Source organism: Myotis davidii, unplaced genomic scaffold, assembly GCF_000327345.1.
Source record: "Myotis davidii unplaced genomic scaffold, ASM32734v1 scaffold79, whole genome shotgun sequence".
NCBI classification, from domain to species: Eukaryota; Metazoa; Chordata; class Mammalia; order Chiroptera; family Vespertilionidae; genus Myotis; species Myotis davidii.
This window is the reverse complement of record NW_006294339.1, coordinates 2,382,347-2,404,038: the sequence shown is the minus strand read 5'-3', so window position 1 is coordinate 2,404,038 and position 21,692 is coordinate 2,382,347. Positions and strand designations below refer to the sequence as shown.

General features: G+C 45.1%; 1 protein-coding gene across 1 annotated transcript in view; it reads left to right on the top strand.

The window, feature by feature from the left end:
* Positions 1 to 6: 6 nt before the first annotated feature.
* GLIS1 (GLIS family zinc finger 1) overlaps positions 7 to 21,692 on the top strand; it is a 226,161-nt gene continuing 204,475 nt past the window's right edge. The window contains exon 1 of the mRNA XM_006768343.2: positions 7 to 65. The gene's annotated coding sequence lies outside the window, so the exon portion shown is untranslated. The remainder of the gene's footprint in view (positions 66 to 21,692) is intronic.

Genomic DNA, 21,692 nt, shown 5'->3' with positions numbered 1-21,692 from the left:
CCACGACCTCCTCCGGCCCCGGAGCCCCCGGGACTACGGTGCATCCAAGGCCGCCGTGGGGAAGGGTAAGTGCGGCCCTGCCAACGCGCGGCCCGGAGCCCGCAGCCTGTGCAGGAATCCTCCCGAGAGCTCGGTGGGACTTCCCGGAGGTCACCGTGTTCTCTCCAGTTGTTCGGTATTAGCTGGTCATCCTAAAGCGGTGCCTGGTTAAGCAGCATCTAATTTAAGCTAAATAAGCTTTTTTGAGGACGTGTGCCTCGTAAGGTCAGATTACATGATTTTGCTTATGTTTCTGATAAAAGTGTGAAACTTGTCAAAAATCTTACTATAAATTGGGGTGAGTAGCTACTAGAGTCTCTCTCTCTCTCTCTCTCTCTCTCTCTCTCTCTCTCTCTCTCGTCTCTCTGCTAGTTAAAGAGATATTTTCAACTATTTCAAACTCCCTAGATAGCAGAAACCAGAGGTCAGCCAGACCCCTCCCCTCTTGGGACCCTCAGTTTCCCCATCCGTCAAGGAAGGAATTAATTACACCAGATGATTTCTGGATTCCTGATGGAAAGTTTCATGATCTATAGATACAGCCTGAGTCAAGTTCTGACTTGAAAAATGGCTTTTCTGTACCCAATGCATCCGAAGCACAGTCTTTGGTAAAAGTTGCTTTGCAATACTCGCCCTCTCCCCAGCGAGGCCAGCGGGTTTAAGGTACAGGCCCCAGTACAGTTTATGGGCTCAAAGTCAGTGATGATGCCAGGATTCTCATGAACATGTTCTCATCACAGTTAATTATTATTGAGCCATTATTTATAAGTTTCATGCTGACAGATAATTAACCAGAAATTGGGGGAAACTGGTAAGGCAATGTGCCCCCCACCCCCCTCTTGCTCACCCCTGGAGAAGAAAGCAAGGCTTTGGGCTTTCATTGTTCTAGCATTTGGGACCCCTTGGTTCTTTACAGGTGATTCTCAAGGAAGACAGAAACAGCTTATTTTATCACTCCTTTAGCAGCGGCCCCGGCAACTTTGAAAAGGCAGGGCAGCTTACCTTGAGAGAGGAGACCTCCTGCTGGGTAAAAAAGACCCAGCTCCCCAGTTCAGGGACTGGAAAGGTGAAAAAGACATACACAGTGCTTTTTCTTCTTGATGGGAACACCTGACTTTGTAGGAGAGCGCTATTTCTTACTGTTTTAGATGTCAGTGTCTTTTCCAAGAGACAGAGATCACACCTCAGAGGAAAGATATAGAAAAACCACCTTTAGAGCATTTTTGCTGGACGACACACACGAGGTTCTCTCATACTAGAGAGAGAGGCGTGCTGTGCAGCAGGACGGGAGTAATGTTTGCTGGCCTGAGCCTTCTGGCTTGCCCCCCTCCATGCACAATCTTCCCTTAAACAGATACCCTCTTACAACGTTTGGGATTTTAAACTATCGGAATGATCATCTGAAGACAGAGTCTCCGCAGACCTAGTGAATGCCTATCAAACATAGCCTTTGTTCCTTTCATCTAGATGGGTTGTGTACTGATCTTACACTTCCATTCTCCAAAACCCAGTTATTTTTATGCATACACCCCCCCCCATGCCTAAATTATGAGATCTTTAAGTTAGGATTGTATTTGGAAAGTGTAGGAGAGGATAAAGGCATAGGAGGAAGAACCACTTTCTTTGTACCATATAAAATGATCTTTCTGGTTATGCATTTTGTAAGAGGTTTCTAAACTGTTTTCTTCAGTCTCTGGCCAGTCTGGTAGGGTGGGATTTATCACCCCCATTTGAAAGATGAAGAAATGGAGGACTGAGGGTGGGGGACGCATCTCGGGAGAAAAAGCTACCCAGCAGGTCTAGCTGGGGTTCTCTGGCCAACCCATGGACTGCTCATGGACCTGGGCTGGAAGAGATTTCTAGAAGTGTCTGACCCAGCCTCTGTCCCAGCCTCTTCCTCAAAATGGGCCTGAGAGAAAACCAGAGCGTCGGCAGCCCTCTTAACGTGCCATAAGGAAACGGCACCCTGACACTGCCCCATTCCCACCAAAACATCCCCCAGACCACGCAACCCTTTGAATGTTTGGTGTTTAGTTCCAAGCCTGGGGCTTATTGGAAACAGACAGATAGAAATACCAATAGGAAAATATTTATTGACTGTGCTGGGAATTGTGAGACCTTGCCACGGGTGATCGGTGGGGCCTTGGGGGCAGTGATTTTACCCTCTGAGCCTTCGTTTCCTCGTCTGTAAATCTAGCGGGAGACTTCCTTTGAAAGACTGAGGAGAGCATTAGTGAGAGTGTGAAAGTGCTGCCTCTATGCCTGGTTGGCTGGGGGATTTACTCTTGTAATGTATTTAATGTTCTCCACCTCTGGTTTTTTGTTTGCGCGACAGGTCATAATGCTTACCTCCCAGGGTAAATGAGACAATGGTTGCAAGAATGCTTTATAAAAAAGGTGGGAGGGGTTTCTTTTATTAATTCATGCAGGGCACCAAGCGGGAGTCAGTGATACTTGAGGTAATGGAGATGGTGAAGAGGGAGGAAGGTCTGATTTTTAAAACGTTGAATGTGAAGAGCCAGAGGTGTGCTAGCCAGAGGAAGCTGAGGGGAACCAGGCTTCAGGTCTTTAGCGGCCACGGCTGCCCAGTGACCGGAGAGAAGACAGTATTGCTTGGTCTGGAATCAGGTTTCAGATGATCTGCCTTCTGCCTTGGACAGACCCTAAGCTGAGGAAGGGAGTGTATCCGTCAATGTTGAGGTCCTCTGTGTTTCCAGGTCTCTAGTCAGGAGGCGCCGGGGATGGTGCGACGTCATGGACTAACATTATCATCATTTACAATAAGAATCACGATCTGTTTATGGCAGAGTCCCGTTTATCCGGATTCCAAACAGCTGGAAAGGCCAAATTACCAGATGCTGTGTTTTTCTTTTTTATTATTAAACACCCGACACTCTGCTTTTGGAAGACCTGACAAGGAAAGAAGGTAAACATCTGGGCTTTAAGGAGGCGGTCAGCTTTGTGGCGATGGCCTGATGACTCTCGTTCCCGTGCACAGAGCTTTACAGTTTTCAGTGCGTGTTCCCGCACACTCTCTCATCTGCCCTCACGCCAGCTGTGCTCTGCCTACCTTGTGGGCTGTTCCGGGGGAGCAGACGGAGAAGTGCTCCCCAGGCTGTAGAGTGCCAGGCAGACACTGGCTCTTATTACTGTGATCCCCGTTTTATAGATGAAGACCCTCAGGTTCTAGGATGTGCTCAAAGCTACAGACAGTGAGTGGCATTTTTTAAGGTTTCCTGTTTCCAATATTTGTTTCTGTTTCTACAGCTTGTACCTTCTATATGCATGTGTTGTCGGTCGAGAGCTGGTGTTCACTACACGCTCCAGATTGTTCCCAGAGAATTTAAAATATTTTGCTTTTGGTATTTTTAGAAATTGGTAACTAGTATCTGTGTCATCGTTAGAAAGCGTCTTAGTTTACCAGATAATTCTGTTTGTCCAGAGTTGCTCTTCCCAGACCAACACCAGATAATTCACAGAGACTCACTGGATCCTTTTCATCATGTACGGAGGCTAACACGTCCTCGCAATAAAAGGGGACTGATGATCATGACAAATGTAGGCTCTGCCATTAGTAAACAGCCGTCATAACATGACTGTAAATGCCAAAAAGGAGTCAATCTTTTTCTTTCTTTTTTTTTAAAGCTGGAACACACACACACACACACACACACACACACAGTTTTAAAGGAAAACTAAAAAGGAAAGCAATTATAGAAAGGTTGTGTGCATGGATGTTAGGGGCTGCCGGCGGTGGAGAGTAAGCATGATGGTTTTGGTGGTGTTACCTGGTAGAGTTTCTTCATCTGAATCAGAAGCCACCCTGATCCGATGTTCTGGGAAAGCCGTGGAGGGGCTAGCACATTTGTAGCAGAAAGGTATGAGTTATTTTGAAAGCATTTACCCCCTCCGGCTCTGGTGGGCAATTTGCTTGCATTTCATCCATTTTAAAGTGCTGGTCCTGTGATCCGGAAATAATCAGATCCAAATTTTTTTCAGTGCTTGAGATTTCAAATAAGGGGGAGAAAAACCTGCTGGCCAAATGTCAGGCTCAGTGAGACAAAGAGAAACATGTATATGTGTGGCTAAGCAAACGAGATAGGAACATGTTGCGGTCTACAGTCGTAACAGTTACATATCCAACAAATCGTTTGTAGACATATAGTGGAAATATAATTCCCAAAGATTTCCTAAGAATCTTGTTTGGCTAAAATTTCTCTCCACTTCTTGCCTCTTTAGCTCTTTAGAAGCTAAGACTTGGTGTACAAAATAGAAGGGGGAGTATCCTATGAGATCGTAACTTAATTTTTGTTGTTTCTGACGTCTCAGGGGGGGTCCCTCTTAGCTGTGGAAACCTTATTGATAGGCTGTGTTCCTCTGTCTGTGATTAAAAAACAAGCTTCTTGCCCTGGCCGAGTGGCTCGGTTGGTGGGAGTGTTGTCCTGTACACCAAAAATGTTTCCAGTTCAGTTCCCAGTCAGGGAACATACCTAGGTTTCGGGTTCAGTTCCCAGTTGGGGTGCATATGGGAGGCAACTGATTGATGTTTTTCTCTCACATTGATGTTTTTCTCCCTCTCTAAAATCAATAAAAACATACCCCCGGGTGAGGTTTAAAAAAACAACAACACCCATAAGTTTCTTTATACATCCGAGGTTTCCCTTCACACTTCTACTCCTGAAAAAAAAAACAACCCCAAACCCACCCCATCTTTGAGTTATTCAGCTCCCTGCGTAAGTTTTGCGTGAGAAGCTAAGTGAGCCAGCGCACTTATTTTTACAGTGCGTTAAAATCCCATTACAGGCATAAGTGCACAATGAATCATTTAAAAAAATATATTCTTATGTTCTTTGTTCTGAATGTTGCATAATTATCATCATTTTCTTCAGTTTTATTTTGTGGAGTTTGGCCAGCATCCGAGAAAAGGGGAGAAACCAAAGTTTGGAATAGGGTTTGTCATCCCTTTTTGGATAGGATTAGGGAAAAAAACAACAAGCAAATAAATACCAACTTTATTTGTAAGTTGACCAGTGACTCTTGCCGACTGTGGCTTTTGCGTAGAGAGGGTAATTTCCTTTCTTTCTCTCCATTTTCTTGGAAAAGAACTCCCTGTATCGAAGCCCATATGATGGTATTCCAGCCATCTCACCTTATTTATATAGATCGTTAATTTCAAGGTTAAGCTGTAATGTGGTTTGCTAATTATTTTTCCTGCTATAGATTTTAGGTGCAGTTAGTTTGGGCCCAGAGAGGTGTGTTGTTTCTTTTGGTGGGGGGTAGCTTATTTTTGTGTTTAAAGAAACAAAGACACTTAGCGCAGGGGGGAAAAGGAATGAAACCAGCTCTGCAGTGGGCTTTGAAACATTCAACTGCCTTACGCAGAGAGCACAGTGTAGTACCATGGCCAGGAAAAAGAGCAGTTTAAGAACGGCCTTCTTGTTTATCAACAGCCGCTGCCCAAATTAATAGTTTACAATGAGAAAAATGCTTCAGCATTAGAAGCAAAGTCCGGGACTGATAGCTGAGTTACTGAGTAAGAAAAGAAAAGAAAAGAAAAGAAAAAAAAAAAAAACACAAAGGAGGGGGGCATGTTTTGTGGCTGCTTTGGTCTCCAAGAGACTTATTTATAAAAAACTGAAAGAAAACAGAGGCTTGGGATAGGGAGGGGGTGGAGAGGATACAGCCCTAACCCAATGGTCTTACAGTTTCAAGTCACTTAAAGCATCTGTTTTTTCCTTTCCTCTGTCTTCCCCTAAACTCCAAAGGGTTATTCCTTCAGAAGGTTTCCGGCGGGTCGAGGCGGATTGTATTAGCATTACGAGCTGTGTTTTTAAAGTCAGCATTTGAGTCAGATGCACTGAGAGGAGACCTTCAGCCCGCTAACTGAATAATGCATTTCCTGTATGGCCTGAATTTATTTGGTGGTTATGGTTGGGCCCGTCTGGAGCAAACACATGCGCCATTGTACAGCCTCAGTGCATGCGGGCCATGCCCGTCCCTTTGAGCCTCTGTGGCAGCACCTGTAAAATGGGAAGCAGTTTGTTGGGATGATCCAGAGTCCTTCTTGCTCTGATGCTCTGGGATTCCACAGGAACTGGGCTGGGAAGGTTGGTAAGGATCTAGGGTGTGGACACAGGCCACCTTTGTCTCAGGCCAGGTTACAGACTTGGCCTCTCCTTGGAACTCTTGACTCCTAAAGCTGACCACAGAAGGAACAGGAAGGGGGAGGTCAGCTAACCTTCATTGAGTACCTCCTCTGTGCCAGGCCAGATACTTTATAGCTGTGATTGATTTAATAATGACCCTAGGAGGACAGAAGGCCGTATTGTAATTTTATAGGTGGGGGAACTGAGGCTTGGAAAGGTTAAGTGATTTGTCCTAATAACGAGTTACTATTTCATTCACAGCGACGCCCTGCTGTGTAAGCAGTAAGTAGCAGAGCTTGGGATTTGAACCCAGCTCTGTCTGACAACAAAGCCAGTATTTCCCCCGCAAAGCATAGTGCTCTCAATGGCAGCCTGTAAATCCAAGCAGTGGCACGAAGTTGCTGTGGCTGTAGAGCGTGCCCTGGAGTCGGGGGAGAGGCAGCAGAAGGCCGCAGGCTGGTCCCGACAGCCATCCCCTGGAGTAGCACTTCGTGAGCCTCAGGTGACAGGACCAGGTGTGACTTTCAGGGGAAACTCTCTACCTTCCTTAGGGCTCTCCCCACTGCCCTGTTGGCAGACATGTGGGAAGGGCAGTGGTTCCCAGTTGTGACATGGGGAAATCCTTTCCCACCCTATGGAGGGGCCCCTGGAGCGCTCCTTCTCGGAAGCAGAGGCTGACCAACCTAGACCCTTGCCAACCCTCTAGTCCCTCTGTGAGTCTTTCACACAGTTTGGGAGGTTCCTGGCCGTCTCTCTTCAACTGCTCCTGAAGACATCTGTTTGAAGAGAAATTCTCGTGATCCCCACCACACTTGGCGTGTAGCGTGCATGCTTCACTGGGCATGGTTGCTCGAGATCTATTTAATAATCTCGTATTAAACGCTTGGTGGGATGAAGAAGGCCTGGGAGGGAGAACACGCCAGAGATCAGAGTGAACTTGAGAGTTTGTGGGCAATGAGTCTTTTGTGTCAAATGATGAATGAGCCAAATGACCCCCTTTGGAAGGAAAAGGTGCCCCTTCTGGTTTGTATTTGTGGCCTTGCATGGTAAGTGCATTCAGGAGAACGTATATATGGACGACGTTCTCAAGGAATCATACTCTTCTGAAGGTGAAGTTGCAGGAGTCCTTATTGCCCAAGGCTCCTCTGCCTTGGATGTGGAGGCTGGGTCTGAAAGGAGAATAATATGTATCAACGCAATGTTCCTGGTTGCATTGTGGCCCAGCCTCTTCCCATTTGTCTCTTTTTGGCAACAAGATCACTCTTTCAGATATTGTTGCTTTGTTTTTAAATAACAGGTTTGATGGAAAAACAAGGCTTTAGCAAGAAACCAGGGAGCATTCTAAACCCAACTTAAAAAATACAGATCCCATTTGCTGTTTTAAGCTCTCTGGAGCACTGCAGATTGGGTTTGTTTTGGAACGTCGCTGGACTATATGAATTACTTCTCTGAGGCTTGGGTATTTAATACCTAGTAGAAGTTTGTGTAAGAGTCGATGATGTATTTTGCCGACTTTCCAACCCTGTAAATAAATTACACGTGCCGGCAGAGGCTGCCAGCCAGGCTCCACTGTGTCAAATGAAGCTTAATTTTTATCCCAAACCACTTAATACTTTTGTCCCAGCAAGTAGAGAACGTTACAGGGTTCTGCCTGGCAGCGGGCCGTTCCAAGACACAGACGGCTTCACGTACTGTGAACAGGCCTCCGTGGATTCACCGATCTTGACACAGTTTCCAGTGGTTAAGTAGCGTTAGTGCTCTCAAGTCCAACCCTCCAGGCAGAGAATGATAATATAATTTTAAGTGTATCGTAAAAATGAAACTCAATCGCTTCCACTCCCCAAACCTGTCTCACTCCCCTTCTCCCCCTGAGAAATCGGCTGTAATAATTGTGTATTTAATCTCAAGGCCGCCTGTGCGTTTCATCTTAGAGTGCAAAGCCCAGGTAATAACGCTGGCATTTCCAGTGTGAAACAAAATAGGGTTTCTAATGTGGAGAACACTATTAAATATTTCATGCTTCAACCAAACGCAATTCTTTTTTCCTATAATAAGTTTAAATATTAATTCTCTGGAATGTCAGATGCCTAAAGCTAGGCATTTAGTGATCTGCAGTTTCAAGTATCTCGAAGAAGGTTTATGAAACAGGATATTTCTCTGGGAGGGATGAGTAGTGTGTTTCAGAGATATCTGAATTCAAGGCAGCATCTTCTGATTTACTTTTTAAAGGGAAAAGGTCATAAAATAAGTTGCTTTATGTGCTGAAGGATTAAGTGGCTTAGGCTGAAATAACAGCAGAGACTTTACTGTTTTCCCCCGTTATATTTTAACAATGCTTTTTGAGGGAGGGAGTGGGTCATTTTCCCGCCTGCTTGTCTCCTCCCCCATCACCCCCAGCCCTCCCCCCCTCAGCCAGATGGCTTTAATTCTAACCAAATCCCACGCTGAGGCCAAATGATTGATCAAACAGTCATTTGTACTTACGTAGCGCTCTGTGAGAATATCTCTGCATTGGAGCTTCTCGCCGGGCGAGGCTCCTCTTCGGGCCTTCAGATGGTTGATTTCCAGCAGATCCAGGGGCTTGAGGGCTAGGTGGAGAACAAATGTTCAAGACCTTCAATCCTAGGAACTCCTTGCTTAAAACCTTTCTGTTACTTCCACTGCCTCACAGCAGGGCTATTCAAGTTTTCTAAATATAGGGACAAAAGTATTTCCCCTGTCCATATGATAGTATTTGTGTGTTTTTTTTAAAAAAGTTATTCTTTTTTTAAAATTAAATTTATTGGGGTGATATTGGTTATGTTTTCAGTATCTGTTGATGGAAAAATATCTAATGAGGTTACTAGTTTTAAGAGCTCTTTGAAAAAGATTTATTTTTTAAAAAAAAATATTTTTATTTCAGAGAGGAAGAGAGATATAGAAACATCAATGATGAGACTCATTTGTCAGCTGCCTCCTGCATGCCCCCTACTGGGGACAGAGCCCACCACCTGGGCATGTGCCCTTGACCGGAATTGAACCCGGGACCCTTCAGTCTGTAGGCGGACACTCTATCCACTGAGCCAAACCAGCAGGGAGAGATCTGTATTTTATCAACTGCTCTCATGTCTGTAGAGACACTGATTCGTTCCATAGACTCGGCACATACTTTAACGCTCTCCTCTGAACTACATCTTGACTTGTAGATTGGCAAGCAACTGGCCAATGGGAAAATCCGAGCCTTTTTATCTGGCAGTCAGGGCTTTCCCCCAGTCCAGCTAATGCTTGGCTTGTTCTCAGACAGCATCGGACATTTCCTTATGCAGCTCCAGAGCTGGAATTTTCTCTGCTTGTCCTTCTGTTCTTATCTTCTGTGAGCTGTGTTTTATTCATCTTTGTACCTCCTAAAATCATTTTTAGGACAAGTTGGAAAATAAATAGTGAATATTCAAATATTCATCTTTGCGTCCTTGTGTTCAGTATCAGGTCTGGCACAAAGTACACATGTGAGAAGTATATAGGGTGCTCAGTGAGGCTGTGGGGGTGGAATCAGGCCACTAGGTTCAAATTCTGGCTCCGGGAACTAACTTAGGGATCTTGGGCAAGTTATTGAGCTCTCTGGGTCTCAGTATCCCTATCTGTAACATGGGGGTTTTAATAGTAGTGATCTCAAAGGACTGTTATGAGGATGAAATGATTTAATACATGCGCATATAAGCGCTTAAATGCAGATATTGGCACATGATAAAATGCTCAGTTAATGTTGGGGTTATTATTATTATTGTTATTGCTACCAAGGGTAAATATTCAGTAAACAAAACCCTTAGAAGGGTCTTCCTTCCCTTCCTTTCTACCAGACTGACTCCTACTTCTGTTTTTGTTAATTTTCACCCAAGGATATTTTTCCATTGATTTTTTGAGAGAGTGTAAGGGAAGGGGAAGACACACAGAGAAAAACATTGATGTGAGAGAGACACATTGATTGGTTACCTCCTGCATGCGCCCTGTCCAGGGCTGGGGATCAATCCTGCAACCTAAGTACATGCCCTTGACCAGATCAAACCCCAGACCCTTCAGTCCGTGGGCTGATGCTCTATCCACTGAGCCAAACCTACTTATTCTTTAAGACCCAGCTCAAGGGCCACCTCCTCCCAGCAGCCTTTCCTTCCTAGGCCAGGTTATGCTGGAGCTCTGGCACCTACAATCCTTATCCGTCCTTCTGCTATAGCGCTGGTCACTCGCTATGGTGATTTCTATTTACTTAAGTGTCCTTGAGGACAAGGGCGGAGTCTCATTCTCCCTGCACTCCATGTGCCCAGTACAAGGCCTGGATCAGAGTGGTTGTTCAGGAAGGTTGGGAACCTAGTTCCTGCCCTTAAGGAACATGTAGCCTGCGAAGGAGGAGCCAAGTGTTAAGTTATTTTTCCACAAGGTTGAACACATGGTAATTCTCAGTATATATGAGACTCCAGTAAATGCACAATGACTTCTCACATGTAGAAGTGGTCATATTCTCTTTCAAGCATCATCTTGGGGCTCTTCATAATGAGGTCTGACTTGCATTTGCAAGGTGATATTGGACAAGTCTTCTCACCTATCTGGGCTTCCCTCCCTCTTCCCCTCCACACTCCTCCCCCTCCCCTTCCTCTCCCCCTCTCCCCTCCCCTTCCCCTTTCCCTTCCCCTTTTGCGAAGAGTTGACTTCAGTGATCACAGACCCTTCTTGGTTGCAAGCTTTCAGAGCTACCAGGCCAGGCCAGGTGGAGGAGCTATGGACGTGATGGCTGTCCTAGCGTGACTGGCCCAGGATGGTAGGCACTCTCTACTGAGCACCTGCCCTTTCTTCTAGGCAAAGTCCCAGGCACTGTAAAATGTGTCTCATCTTGTGGTTTTGAAGAGCAGATATTGATGGAAGCCATTCTGACAGGAGTGAGGTGATAATCTTGTTGTCGTTTTAATTTGCATTTCTTGGATGATTGGTGACTTTGAGCATTTTTTCATATGTTTCTTGGCCATCTGTATGTCTACTTTGGAGAAGTGTCTATTTAGGTCCTTTGCCCATTTTTTAATTGGATTGTTTGTCTTCCTTTTGTTAAGTTGTATGAGTTCCTTATATATTTTGGATATTAACCCTTTATCAGATGTATCATTGGCAAATATGTTCTCCCATGCAGTGGGCTCTCTTTTCACTTTGTTGTTTTTAAAAATTTCTTTATTGATTAAGTTATTACATATATGTCCTTACCCCCACATTACCCCCCATTCTCCCCTCTCATGCCCTCACCCCCTGTTGTCTGTGTCCATTGGTTAGGCCTATATGCTTGCATATAAGTCCTTTGGTTGATCTCTCCCCCATCAGGTCCCTAGCTCCCCACCCTCCCCTACCTTCCATCTGAGGTTTGACAATGTTGATGGTTTCTCTTTCTGTGCAGAAGCTTTTTATTTTGATGTAGTCCCATTTGTTTATTTTTTCCTTAGTTTCCTTTGCCCTAGGAGATATATTAATAACCATATTGCTATGAGAGATGTCTGAGATTTTGTTGTCTATGGTTTCTTCTGTAGTTTCACTGCTTACATTTAGGTCTTTTATCCATTTTGACTTTATTCTTGTGTATAGTGTAAGTTGGTGGTCTAGTTCATTTTTTTACATGTACCTGTCCCATTTTCCTAGCACCATTTATTGAAGAACCTGTCAGAATGGCTATCATCAACAAATCAACAAATGACAAGTGTTGGTGAGGATGTGGAGAAAAGGGAACCCTAGTATATTGCTGGTGGGAATGCAAACTGATGCAGTCACTGTGGAAAACAGTATAAAACTGATGAACAAAATAGATTCAGAGACATAGAACCATGAACACAGATTGATAAATTTCAGAGGGAAGGTAGGGGTGGGGGGAGGGTGAGAGATTAACCATATATGCATAGTCCATGGACACAGACAATAGTGTGGTAAAGGCTTGGGAGGGGCGGGTGTGGGGAGGAGGGTGTCAGTGGGGAAACAATAAAACAAAATGGACATCTGTAATAATTTCCACAATAAAGATTAAAAAAAAAAAAAGAGCAGATATTTCCCGGCCAGTATGGCTCAGTGATTGAGCATTGACCTGTGAACCAGGAGGTCATGGTTCAATTCCTAGTCAGGTCACATGCCTGGGTTGTAGGCTCGATCCTCATGCAGGAGGCAGCTGATCAATGATTCTCTCTCATCACTGATGTTTCTATCTCTCTCCCCCTTTCCTTCCCTCTCTGAAATCAATAAAAATATATTTTTTAAAAAAACAGATATTGGTGGTTATAACATATCTGACCCAGATTTCTCTAAGATGAAAAAGATCCTTGGACCAAGTGTTGGAACTTAGGAGCCAGCTCTCAGAAGCCCTGCTGGGGTGGAGTTGGAGGTACACTCTGGGTTTCATTCCAGGACAGCTTAGACAGAGCCCCCAGAGGCATTGCATTGACCTCCCGGCCCCTCCCCAGGCACTGTTGTGGTTTGAGCTTTGTAAATGGTAAAGCTGCATCTACATCATTATTATCATTCAGTCTCCCTTTTAACAAATGGGAAGACTAGGATTCAGAGAGGCCATGTTACTTGGGTGAAGATGGCCATATGGCTTTTGGAGTTAGAACCGGTTTCAGATCCCAGCTATACCACTTGCTGGACCTTGGGCAAGTTCCTTGAATTTGAGCCCCATTTTCCCCACTGGAGGAAATTCATAAAATGGAGATAGTTCCTATCTCATAGGGTTGATGTGGGGATTAAGATGAGAAGTCTGTAGAGCACCGAGCTGTGGCGCTAGCACATAGTAGGCATGTAACAAAGCTAAACTGTTGTTATTGGTCTTACTGAGTGCAGAGCTGGGATTAGGTCTCTAGGTCTGACTTCATCTGATGCCATTTCTCCTCTACACTTCAGTATCCTATTCTCTTACTCTGATTGGTTTCTTCTTTTTTTTTAAAAAATATTTCTTTATTGATTTCAGAGAGAAAGGGAGAAGGAGAGAGAGATAGAAACATCAATGATGAGAGAGAATCATTGATCGGCTGCCTCCTGCACACCCCCAACTGGGGATCGAGCCCGCAACCCAGGCACGTGCCCTTGGCCGGAATCGAACCTGGGACCCTTCAGTCCGCAGGCCGACGCTTTATCCCCTGAGCCAAGCTGGCTAGGGTGGTTTCTTCTTCTTCTTTTTTTTTTTTTTTTGGTGGGGGGGTAATAATTAAAAGAAGTAGGACTTTGGGGTCAGAGAGACTGAGGTTCTAATCCCAGTGCTGGAGGACACAGATCTGACTGGCTGGCGTCCTGGCTTGACTTAGGGCCAGGGGAAGTTAGGAGCTGTCCCTTGTGAGGTGGGCGTGAGCTACCTCCGCACAACTCCCTGACAGGTTCTGGCTCTGGGGTCAGCAGGGCCCTCACTCAGCCTGTGGTGGTTCTGGTGTCCAGCAGGGGGGGCTGTTGGTGGTGCAGCTCAGACTCCATTCTGTCCTTGGTTTACTGGGTTGGGAGTTGCCTTCCAACTCTAATACCCAGCTGAATTACCTTGATGGGACCTCTAAATGTATGATGCCAGTACTGTTTTGCTTCCCACACCCCTATGTTGGCGGCCCTCTACAGTACTACAGTGGCTTCCATTGTTGAAACTCGCACTGAGTAGAGATATCCCGTCAAGCCGTTTAATTCTTCCTACACTTACTCCTTGTGTGTGCTGGAGTGTCATCACTCTCATTTTACAGATGAGAAAAACAGAGGCCCAGAGAGACTAAATAACTGCCTGAGGTTCTAGACTGAAAGGTAGGAGCTGTGGGCCTGTCTGACCCCAAGACCTTGCCTGCCCTTTCCCACCTCCTCTGTGGGCCTCTGCTGCCTTGGGTCCAGTCTTACACATTCATCATAGTCGAGAAACTTCCTCCTCTGGCCAGAATTACCATTTCCCTCCTCCACCTTCTGACTGTTCTTTGTCCCTTTTCTCTTACTGAACAGTCAGGCATTGGAGATGCGTGGCCCCGTGTTTCCTCCCCGATGAGACTCTGGAGTAGGGTCTGTGGTGAACGAATCTCTGACTGGCAGAGGGAGTGTGGGTCGAGAACAGAATGAGCGCAGGACCCCCGGTCACCGTGCACTTCCTGGTTGGTTCCCCAAGCAGATTTTCAGGACAGCAACTTCTGAGCCTCAGTTTCCCATTTGTAAAGTGGTGCGAGCGATCCCTGCTCAGTCAGTTGTCAGGAGCATACAGGAAGAAGTGTGGGAAAACGGGAAGGCTGCATCTGAATGTGGTGGTTGCTTGGTTCATTCATCGATACGTATTGAATGGCTGCTGTGTCCCAGATATTGGGTTGGGCCCTGGGACACTGTGATGGTTAACAGAGTCCTCATCTGCACAGAGCTCATAGTCTGCAAGGCAGGTGGATCCTGGGAGAGTGTTCACAGCTGGCTGAGTCCTTGGTTCTCCTCTGTGCAGCTTCACCATCTTATCACTTGGCTCACTGTCCTAAGCAGACGCCTGGGCTCCAGCCAGTCCAAGGCTCGTGACTGCGGACAATCTCACTGAGCCTTGTAAAATGGAAATGTTTCCTAGCTAGCTCTCCTTGCGAGGCTAGTGAGAGAGTCATTGTGGTTGGGGTGGGAAAGGGCTGACTGCTGGGCCTCTGGGGGCAGTGGAAACTGGGGTGTGTAGAGCAGCCCTCTGCAGGACCTGGTGGTGGAGCTGCGTGGCTTAGTCAGCCCTTTCCTTGCACCCGCTGCCAGTTCCTGATTGCTTAAGCTTTCCTCTTAGAGGGGATTCCTCTCTCCTTGTCTCTGGCAATACAGGCCAAGAGCTTTCCTTTTGCAGACTCTTCCGAGTCTCTCCCATCCCAGCCTCACACTCCTTTCTTTCCCCTCTTCCCAGACTTTCATTCCCTTAATGGCTCTGGCTGCTTATGCATGCAGACTACAGCAGAGCTATTTGCTAGGGATTCAGGAGACAAGTCAATTCCCATTGTGTGGTACTGGCCCAGTGGAGTGGGAGTGGGGCTCTGGGCTGTTAGGGGCCCTCTTCCTCTTCATTTTCTTTCCCTCCCTCCCTCATTTTTAGTATCCTGCAGTGATTGTCTGTTGAGGATTGCAAGACACTGGAAAATGAGTTTTTTAAAAATTGAGCATCCTATATAATAAAGCGCTAATATGCTAGTTAGACTGGATAGTGGAACAACCTTCCGGAATGACCTTCTGGAATGACCTTTAGGAATGACCAGTGGGCGGGGGGCGGGGACCAGGGGCCGCGAGGCAGCCGGGGCTGTGAGGGCCGAGGCAACCAGGGCTGCGAAGGCCTAACCTTGCACGAATTTCATGCATTGGGCCTCTAATCTTGTTAATCCTATACTACCTTGTGATGTAAGGTGCTCTTATGAAAGAACTTATAGCTATTAAAATTAAAATTAATTAACTCACAATACAATACATAAATTAATTAAATGCTCAGTCCCTAAGTCATACTAGCCACATTTCAAGTGGACACATGTGGCCCAGTGACTATCATATTGGACAGAGCAAATATAGAATATTTCCTTCATCACAGAAAGTTCGATTAGACAGCACTTGTCTAGAATATCATTCTTTAATTTATCAATTTGTTCAGTAAACATTTCCTGGAGCCCTATCATATACTCGGCTTTGCGCATGCTAGTCCCCGGAGAAGTAAGTGTAACCCAGGCCTGGCCTCTGCCTTAGGAGCATCCGGTCGAGAGGCAGATGGACGTACCAGCTTGGAGGTGGGGCCAGCATGCTGGTCCCCAGACCTGACTCCTGTTAGGGACACAGACATGAGTCCTAGGGTCTGTCCTGCTCTCAGAGAGCCCACAGTCCAGCACTGATGGCAGAGGTCACAGCAGGCTTCCTTGAGAGGTGACATTTGAGTGGCTGGGACCTGGTGGGTGGGCTCTGCTGGTTCCCCAGGGCGCAGTCCAGGGAGAGCAGATGGTTCATGCAAGTGCCTCTCTGCATCGACATCACACTCAGGGCTTCTGACAGTGCCCTGCACAACTTCTTAGACAGGAATGGGTTCCCGACTTCCAACAAAGTCCTTGGTCTCACTCCTGACCCTTCTTTGCAAGGTGGCTGATGCTTTAAAGATAATCTAATGTAATATAATAATCTTTCTTTTCCCTACTTATGTCACTGGTGCACACTTTTTGTAGAAAATTTTGGGAATTATAGAAGCATATAAAGATGGAAATAGTATTTGCTCATATTTCACCCCCCAATAATGACCGCCATTTGCATTTTGGTATATTTCATTTCATTTATACTGTTAATATATTTTTTATATTATCGAGATTATTCTGAATATAAAGTCTTGTGTACTTACTCTTAAACTTAACATTCTAACATAATAAAATTTTCCATGTTACTAATATTCTTTGTAATCATTCAAAAATATATCACATTTTATGAAAGTTGCTAAATTATTTTGAATAGGCGATACATTAAAATGGTACAAAATTGAGCAGACGCAAAAAGCCTTCCTCTTCTCTTTTCCTCCAGTCCCCAGTTCTCATTGCCGGAGGCAACTAGTAATGCTCATGTTTTTGTCTGGCCTCTCAGCGATTGTTTATGCTCACACACACGTATATATATGACTTGTATGTGCATAATGCTTGGGCTTTTCCAGCCTTCCTCCTAGTGTAGATAATGCTGCAGTGACTATCGTTGTGCAGTAATCTTTATTTGCATCTCTGATTGTTTTCTTAGGATAGATTCCCAGAAATGAAAATTACTGGGTTAAAGGGTAGTAACATTTGACACATTACCAAATAGTTCTTTAGAAGATTGCACAAATTTTCACAACTACAGGCAGTCCTAGAGAATTTACTTTCCTGCATCTTCACCAGTGTTTCCAAAATAATTGCCTAATTCGAAGGTGGAAATGACATCTGGTTATCATTTCATTTTACATTTATTTGATTGTTAGTTAGTTGGACGTATAGTGTGTGTTGATTTACATTTCATAGCTCCTCTTTTGCAAGTTGGTGTTTAGGTTGGGATCTGAATATTTTACTTAGAAAATTAAAAATTTACACCTTTAAAAGTGCTCAATTAAGTAAAGAATATTAATGCTCTATTCATCATAGTTATTGCTGATATTTTTATGAATCTACTGTTTTAAAATGATTTTGAAACAAAATCATTTTAAGATGATTTTGAAACAAAAACTAAATTTTTTTATATAGTTATATTTCCAAAATTTTCCATTGTCTTTCCTTTATTGCTTTTCTTTTTGTCTTTCACCAAGTCCAGTTTTTTTGCTATTATTACTATTTTGGGGAGCTTATTTTATTAACATTCTAAAAATAAATTTTTATTTTTAGCAAAATAATGCTAAACATAGTTTTAAAATCACCTAATATTATAAGACTTTAACGAGAGTCCATCAGTCTTCTTTCCTTCATTGTCACACTGAGAGCCAGCATGCTTAAACCAGAACTGCTGGTATGCCCACCTCCAGAGGGCACAGCTTATGCCCCATCATGGACCTGTGTAACGTGGTGGCCCTGCCTTCAAGTCATTTAGTATTTCTTTCTCCCTTTGTCTCAGTTACAAAAATAAAAACAATAATAGCTAAACATAGTGCTTACCATGGCCCAGTCATGCTCTAAGCACATTATAAACATAATTCCCTTGATTCTCCCAACAACCCTATGAAGGAGATACTGTTATTCCCGATGCGCAGATGAAGAAACAGACCCAGAGGAGGAAAGTGACTTGTCCAAGGCTACACAGCTGGTGAGTGGTAAAGCCTTAACCACTGTGCTGCACGGCCTCTGAGTAAGACGGATGCTGCTGTCCCTGGATCAGCTGTACTCACTGCCTCCTGGCTTCTTGTTAGGATAGATGAGGATGAAGTTCTCTTAAACCCCGCCTGCACCCCAGTTCTTACCCCACTCGCACTGCCCTCCCCTCCTCCCTGGCTGCAGCACAGTTCTTTGGTTGGGATAGTGCCTAGGCCACACTGTGCAACAGGATGCCACTGTGGGGATTGCTCTCTCGGTTCTGGCTGAGCCCAAGACAATAGGTATGGACAGTGGGCATTGGATCCTACCTTCTAAAGTGGGACTTTAGGTGCCTAAACTAACTCTGGTTTTGAGATCCCAACCTGGCGTACACTTTGAGGGTGTCAAAGGGTTAAGGTGGGAGAGACCAAAGAGAGAACTTCCTTGGAGAGAGCTGTGAGGAAGCTGGGAGGACCTTCACCCCCATACTGCCTTCTCCTCACTCAGGAGAGAGTGGCTCTATGAGGCCCATGCAGAGAGCTGGGCACAGCCCCCGTGCTGCAGGACTACTGTGCTTATCCAGGTCTGAAGGAGTCAAAGGCGAAAGCTGTGGCCAGAGCCCTGGCCCATGGAGAGGGAGGAGAGGCAGCCGCTCTGTTGGACTGGGGTGGGGCAGGGGCTGTGTCCCAAGGGACCTGCCTGGCAGTGGTTTTCAGAGCAGCCCTCCCTGCCCAAGAGGGCTGCCTGCCAGGCAGAGATGAAAGAGACTGAAGATGTCCCATGGGATGCAGTGAGGTGGGGGGACCCTGACAACTGGGGGAGGTCTCCTGGGAACCCGCAGTAGTGGGCACTGAACATCAAGTCCAGAGAGCTCCCATGGCATCTGGCAAGTGAGCCCCTTCCAGCCACTGCAGTAGGCAGGGTAAGGGGAACTGAGACCTTGCCCTTCCACCCTGCCCAGGGTCCCAGCCTGAGGCCGGCGGAGCTGGCGGAGGGGAGGAACTTGGCTGTACCTGACACTTGGAGATTATTAATCTGGGTGGGACATCTTAATGATTAAACTGAGACCATTCTTGGGACTCAAACTGTCTGAAAGATGTTTTATAATTTAAGAGTGAGCCAATGAGTTAGAGCCGTGGTTGGCAAACTGCGGCTCGCGAGCCACATGCGGCTCTTTGGCCCCTTGAGTGTGGCTCTTCCACAAAATACCACAAAAATACCACGTGCTTGTGGCTCGCGAGCCACAGTTTGCCGACCATTGAGTTAGAGGAACTGCCATAGACTTCACAGGGGAGCAGGTCTGCAGGTTGGGTTTTAAAAGGGACAGCCGGGGTGGGGTGGGGCTGGGGTAATGATAAATTGTTTCTGTAGCCCCCTCCGCTTTCTCAGCAAGGTGATTATGTTTGGAACAGGATGTTGAATCAAGTCATGCACTGTTGCAACTTTTCCTTTGGAGAGCAACCTGTTGTTTTTCCTGGGGTTAAATATGACCTCTTTTAAAATTTCCATAGTTTTATGTTTATGTGTCTATTACCAACACCTCCCCTCCCCCAAATATTCCATCAGTTTTGTCATATGCCTTCTTCATAGTTTTCTAAATGCTGAAATGCATCAGGTTATCTTATTGCATGTGTCTCCTGCCTACCAAGCAAGGAGGAGACATTTCCAGTGCGTAGCAGACTTGCAGAGATGCTTCTTTGACACTGTCCTGTGTAGGATTCCCTGTTTCCTGGCTCACACATGGACCACGTACTCTGGCTGATTTAACGGAAAAGATATTTTATTACAAGGATGCTGCATGGCTCTCAGAATTTTCTACGAAGAGATCCAAGCTTGGAAGCAACATAGCCTAACTTACCTCAAATCCTGCCGCAGGGCTGTGCATGAAAACACACAGCAAAAAGTGGATGCCAGACATTGGTAACAGAGCCACCCTCCCTGGTCACTGGCTCTTGCCAACTCTCTGTTTTTACCTGTACAGGTGGATTTGAGCCATTTTCTTAGAGTCATGTTTTGGGATGGATGCTTCAAATGGGCAGTGCCAAAGCATCTAGGGAGGCTGGAAAGCATATATTTTCTTTATTCAACAACTTTTTATTTCCTTTCTGTTGAATTTATTGGGGTGACATGGGTTCATAAAATTACTGTATAGGTTTCAGGTGTACAATTCAATAATATACCATCTGTATGTTGTATATGTGTTCACCACCTCTAGTCTCCTTCCATCAGCATTTACAGTCACCAACTTCTTATTGAGCACCTGCTATGAGCTAGGCATTTTTCTGGAGGCCAGGAAAACGAGACATCAGGCAAAAACTTCTGCACTCATGAAACTTAGGTTCTAGAGGCGGAAGACACAGTTTCCAAACAAATAAGTTAGTTTACAAGCGATGGTACACACTATAGAGAAAAAGCTGGAGTGCTGTTTTACAATGTGGTCATGACAGGGTGATAAGGAGCAAAGGCAAAAAACGTGAGGGAGCTGACATTTTCAATTTATGTTTGAATTTTCAGCTCTCTCTCTGTGTGTGTGTGTGTGTGTGTGTGTGTGGTGTGTGTGTTGGAGTGGAGTTGGGGGTTGCCTTAATAGGTGAGTAAATTTTTCTAGTAGAAGAAAGGTGTTCAAGTGCTGGGCACAAAGAAAGGCTGTGTTTCCCTTTTGCTTGGTTTAACCCTATAATTTGCTGGAGCACATCTTCCAATGACTTTGTAAGCCAGTTAAGTAGGGATATTCGTCTGAAAAGTACCTAATTCCTGATTAGTAGTTTGGCGGAGAATTTGAGTAATAAGAGCTAATCTTTATTACTATGTGCCAGACACAGCTCTAAGTGCTTTGCATGGATTTATTCCTCCTCACAACAATTCATTGCAGTAGGTGGTAAAGACTATTACTACATGCATTTTGCAGATGAGAAAACTGAGACCCAGTGAGGTTAAATAACTTAGCTGTGGCCACACAGATAGTAATCGGCAGGGCAGGATTTGAACTCAAGCTGTCCGGCTTCAGAGCTGATCTTCTTGATAATTTTGAGGATAGTGTCCCAGTGTTTGTGAGCTTCCCTCGTGGCTGTTGAGAAGGTCAGTGCTGTGCTGATTCCTGATACTTTTCATAGATTCTGGGTGCCCCTCCCTCTATTTTCTAGACTTTTTCTGGATATTCTCTCCATCCCTGGTGTTCTGAAAATTCCCAGTGATGGACTTTATTTTATTTTATTTTTTTTAAATTAAATCTTTATTGTTCAGATTATTACAGTTGTTCCTCTTTTTTCCCCCCATAACTCCCCTCCTCCCAGTTCCCGCCCCACCCTCCGCCCTCACTTCCCCCCCACTGTCCTCATCCATAGGTGCACTAGTTTTGTCCAGTCTCTTCCCGCATCTCCCACACCCCTTTCCCCCCCCAAGAATAGTCAGTCCATTCCCTTTCTATGTCCCTGATTCTATTATAATCAACAGTTCATTCTGTTCATCAGATTATTCATTCACTTGATTCTTAGATTCACTTGTTGATAGATGCATATTTGTTGTTCATAATTTGTATCTTTACCTTTTTCTTCTTCTTCCTCTTCTTAAAGGATACCTTTCAGCATTTCATATAATACCGGTTTGGTGGTGATGAATTCCTTTAGCTTTTCCTTATCTGTGAAGCTCTTTATCTGCCCTTCAATTCTGAATGATAGCTTTGCTGGTTAAGTAATCTTGGTTGTAGGTTCTTGGCATTCATCACTTTGAATATCTCTTGCCACTCCCTTCTGGCCTGCAGAGTTTCTGTTGAGAAATCATC